Raw genomic sequence first — 5668 nt, forward strand, 5'->3', positions numbered from 1 at the left:
ACATACCATTTCAATGCAGTTTGGGAGGGATACCTTAACGGAGCTAGCAGCAACCCTCCTCTATCTGAGGACTAAGTTAAAGTATCTATTTTGTAAGTTTATGTAAAAGAGAGGTTGATTAAAGAAAAGCACATGAGAGAGAGGCTGACTGCTACACTTTCATGCACTCTAAGCCTACATCACGGTCATAGCGATCTGTATAACAACTATGCTGTAGCTTTTTCACTGCATTTGAATTAGCTGTCTTATCCATGAAGAACCGTGAATAACAGTCTATGGGAGAAACATCAAGTCGATGCCTTGATAACGTTAGGTTGGATTTTGCAGTTAGCCTACAACAAATTTAACACCCTTGTTTCTAAACTCAAAAAAATTACTCTTTAAACTAACTTAATTCAATTATGGACAGTGGTTCCACACAAGCAAATTATTTTGTATTAATGTTAATGACATTTTTTGAATCTATGTAAGCTCCTTGTGTTGTGACAACTCAACTGAATGAGTCCAAACTAATCAATGGAATTGCTTCCCTGTAACTTAAATCGGTTAAGTTTAGTGAACATGCTTTAGTTTATTTAAAACTGCACTGAAAAATAAATGTATTTAGCATTGACATGATTTCTCAAATGAATTACTAGACTACAGCTAGCTATTAGCTAATAGCTAGCTGTTATTAACATACTAAATGCTAAGATTTATATACTCTTTCAGCAACAATAACAAACCTATTTGAATCAGTCCACATCCTAACCAAGTGCTATTCTCTTCTCCACAATGGCAACCCACTGCAATTTAAATGGTTCTAATAATTACAATGTAATTGAACATTAAACACAATTACACACTATAAAGTCTTCCCCTTTCCTCATTTTCTAAAAAAACCATGAAATAACACTTCATTTCAACATTTATTTTGTCTTAATTCAGCTATATGCAAAGCATGCTGGGAACTAACAAGCACCGCCCAGTTTCAGTTAATGCAACACAAATCATTCATGTAATCCAACACAAACGGATTAAGTAAACTTTAATTTAACATATTTAAGCAGATTGAACACAATCAAATTAAGTTTTTGTTTATCGCGAAATTAAACCCTTTAAATTAGTTTAACGATTGATAATTAAGTAAAGTGGAAAATTATACAGGTTAAGTTAATTAAACGCAATACAATAGTGTTTTGGTGGTAAAAGAAATATATGTGTTACTTTAACAAAACATGATTGGGTAAAAAGAACAGTGCCACAAAACAATTTTTTTGAGTGGATAGCCCCTTTCACACAGCGCGTTTATCCCGGGAAATTGCCAGAACACCTTCTGTGTGAACGCAAACACGACCCGGGATTGATGCCGGGTTGGGGACCTAGTAACATTGCCGGGATCAGTCCCGGAACGCGCGCTGTGTGAACAAAAGCCGTAATCAATGCCGTGCCGTAATGATGACGCTGAAGTGAAGTGAAAGCAGGAGTGAAACGGTACGTAATGCGCTAGTTTATGATCGAATTAGAGAGAAAAATGCACAAGCGTGGTTTCTCGAGAGAGGAATCGCAGCTCATAAGCAAACTATAGACGCTGCTGAGACATTACATGTCACATCGATGTCACGTGTCTTTACGGGATTTTTACGGCTTGTGTGTGAACGCACTCTCTGATTCCGGAAAATCACTGGCAGTGTGAATGAACCAAAATCAAACAAACCCGGGTCACTTTATCCGTGTATTTTCCGGAATCTCGGTGTGAAAGGGGCTGAAACTGAAAACAATTGAACCAGCTGGAGACTTTGACAAAACAGAACAGATGTTTCAAAACCAGTGTTGGGCAAGCTACTTAGAAAATGTAGTGAGCTAAGCTAGCAGTTACTCTACATTAAATGTAGCTGCACTACACTGAAGCTACCACCCTGGGAAATGTAGCAAGATAAGATACAGCAATATGGCAAAAGTAGTTTACTACATCTAAAGCTACTTTTTCAAATTAAATGTTTATATTGAACCAACTTAATTCCAAGTCAGTGCTATCTCAGTGATCAATAAAATTGTCAATCAAACATATAGGCAGGCATAATTTGTCAGTTCAATTGTTTATTCAACAACTGTTCCAAACCAATTTGGCAAAAAAAAACATAACTATATAAAACCATATAACTATATAAAACTATAACAAAACCAGGTGTCAAGAGTGTGTGCATCTTTTTCCATTTCTCACGTGTCAGCCCAAGGATTGATACTGGTACGTGATGTCACACCATACGGAGCAGAAGGTGATGGTAATGCACCAGAAAGCTGGTTTGTAGGGCCCTATGTGATCCGTTTTATTTTTTCCCACATTCCAAATTCAGTTTTATTTTGTTTTCATTTTTCTGGACTCCCATTTTAATGGTTAAATAACATTTTAGTAATCAAAAACGTGTAATTAATTGAAATCATGAAACGTATATAATTTAACAATAATTTATTAACATTTTTGAATAAATTACATTTGGGCTCTATAAAATACTTTTTTTTAATGGTTTAAATTGTAATGACCAATTATTTAAAATGTAGGGCTAATGATTTAAGCAAAACTTTCTTCAAAGGTTAAAACCAACGTTTTATTTTGACAGGTTGCCATGTAGCTAGACCTTTGGGTCTCTGTTTTGTTTTGTTTTGTTGATATGACGATAATTTTTCTCAAATCAAGCTAAAATGCTGCTAAAGTGACTCTCAGAGCGGCTGTGTAGATGAAGTTCATCGATCCATCACTGAAAACATCGCAAGCGTCATGTGTGCTTATGTGTGGTAAATGAATCCGCGCGTCTGAGCCATTCATTCACACGCAGAACATGCATGATTCATTTTTAAATACTCTTTAAGCGGTTTAATATTCACAGACACTAGTCTATATCGCGATTTTATTTAAGTTTAGGCTACTTACCTTCTTTTCCTCCAAGATCTGACAAATTCCGTGAAATTCCGCGTTATACAGTAAATTTTGTTTTTATGCATGGATATCGCAATTCAGTCCATGTTTTCCGTATTGCGGTAACTTAATGAAATCATATGGCCCTATGGTTGCCAACCACCGTAAAACAAGAAGAAGAAGAAGTCACCGTCACTAACTGATCCAGCATCAGTGATACTTAACAGTTGTATTTCCGATTTGAGCTTGAGCTTTAGAAATGCTTGGGAAAATGTAACGTTAGCTTGTGTGGACGCTACCGCACTACTTGATCAAAAAAAGAGCTTCGCTACTGAAAAGCTATTTGATTCAGAAAACAGCGATGCTACCACCACGCTACTGAGAAATGTAGTTAAACTAGTAGCGACGCTACTGCCCAACACTGTTCAAAACCGATCAAATAACGTTACTATGGCTTATTGGCTTTGTATGGCAGGCAGTAACTTTAGCCAACTAGTCTACGGTTAGACTAGGCTAGCTATCGCTAACGTTACACTGACACAACTTAGGTTAATGCTCTGAATTCGCAGCTAATATCAAATCCTTTTTGATCAAGTTAAAATTTCCAGGTCAACCACAAATAATCCCACTACCTTTTAATATCATCCGATTACTAATTCAATGCCGATTTGTTGCTTTGCCCACTTACCACTTCAAGACCATCTGTAAAACATTGCCAGCTCAACGTGCGAGACGAGTGAGTTGCTTGAACACACACAGCAAAGATTCCGCTCTAGATTTGATGTACACAGACACCATATTAGGAAAAAGGGGTGGGCTGATGCTGACCGATTTATTACACATCCAGAAGAATACATTTGAGTCGTTATAGGCTCTGGGATAATAGTCGTTATGTCGTTATAGGATAATTTAAAGTTGTCACAATAAAATTATCAGGGAGGAAAAATCTGAGGGGGCACGTGCCCTCACTTTGAATGGGCATGACGCCACTGCTAAGAAGCCTATGGAGGAGTGATCCAGTTGAACAACATGAGGGAGAGTAAATACTGACAGAATTTTTATTTTTGAATAAAAAAAGGTGAACTATCCCTTTAAGGTTCTGAATAAGCTGTTGTGTTCCAATTTCAAAACAATGACGAAATTGGCATTTAGGAGATATAAGCATTCAAAACTTCCACTAAAATGGATCAGGGATTTTTATGACATCACCGCCGACTTCAGCTTATCATCACATCTTCTGTCCAATCAAATGCTCTCTAGAATCTAAAGCTCCGCCCCCTATACTGTAAACACCACCTGACCTAGAGGCCGTTGACACATCAGAGCATTATGTGTTGGAGTGTGTGTGTGTTCGGTTGGTTAAACACTTGAGTTTTATTGCGTTTTCTATCTGTATGTTGGTTAAGAATGAAATGAAAGAATCCTCTACTATTGAATCCAGCGTATCATCGGCGCCGTGGTGCTGTCAGTCTGTGAGATAAACTAAACGCTATTGGCTATTTGAAAAGGGGGAGGAGCCATTAAATATGTCCCGCCTTATCTTCCTGTTTTAGTGGAAATTTCATCAACGCATCAAACAAAGGCACTTCAGTGGGGCTGTAACACTAGCTCGCTTGAGACGTGTGTGTGTGTGTGTGTGTATGCAGGGTCTGTTCCTACACACGTACGTGTCCCATAATGCACCTCTCAAAGCCCTTCACCTGCTCTCTAGGGTCAAACAACATCGGTGACAGTCGTGTCTTCAGAAAGATCCGGTAACCTCCTCATGGTGTGATGAGAATCTCTTTACTCATGCTCTTAATGAATTAGTTCATAAATGGATATCATAAACTATGCTATCAAAGCATGTTCTAAAATGCATTAAAGGAATAATTTGTTTATTTTGGTAACGCATTATTCAGTTTCCATAAGCTAACAATGAACAATACTTCTTTAGCATTTATGTTAATTTTATTTATTAATGTTAATTTCAACATTTACTAAAACCTGTGTTGAAAATCCCGCTTTTAATTTTGTTTATGTGTCTATGTGGTGTTTTTAAGACGCTTTAAGACAAATCGTGTGTAAATTCATAAGTCGACAGCATTGCTGAGTATTTTCTGCTTTAAACTGCAGTGAACCAAAGACAGTCTCAAAAACACGCTTTGAAATCGCTGGTGTTTCTGACGTCACAAACTACCTTGTAACCAATCAGATCAACGTGTGATCGTCAACCAGTGGATCTCTGAGTGAGTGAGTGGAGGCGGGGCTCATTTGCATGAGGATTATAGGTGTTGCGTAATATCTCTGCGCCCAAGAAGCAGTGCTTTGCCTGTGCTATTTGTACGCGTTGTGAATACGCAGGCCACAAGAAGTAATTCGTTTTTTTTTTTTTATCACTTTTACTCACAACATGCTATCCGGCAACAAAGGATTCCATTCATTATGCTAAGCTAAGCTAGCATCGGCTGCCAGACTTAATGTAGGGGAGACGGTGGATAACCCATATTTCAAAAAACTGTGGCGTGTTCCTTTAACATTAGTTGATGCACTGTGAACTAACATGAACATTTGATTACACTTTATTTTGATTGTCCACTTTACATATCCACTACGTCTCATTACCGTATTAGTAGACAGTTCGGGTCAGAATAAGTTGACATGTACTTGCAGAGTTACTTTTAGTCAGTGGAATATCTATTGAAGAGCATCAAAATAAAGTGTATCAGATATTAGAGTTTTCTGATTGGATGAGACCCATTTGAAGTTGCTTTTTGATATTTGAAGAGAGTT

Source organism: Siphateles boraxobius, unplaced genomic scaffold (assembly GCF_051911475.1).
Source record: "Siphateles boraxobius isolate OS27281-9 unplaced genomic scaffold, OSU_SipBor_1 331, whole genome shotgun sequence".
NCBI lineage: Eukaryota > Metazoa > Chordata > Actinopteri > Cypriniformes > Leuciscidae > Siphateles > Siphateles boraxobius.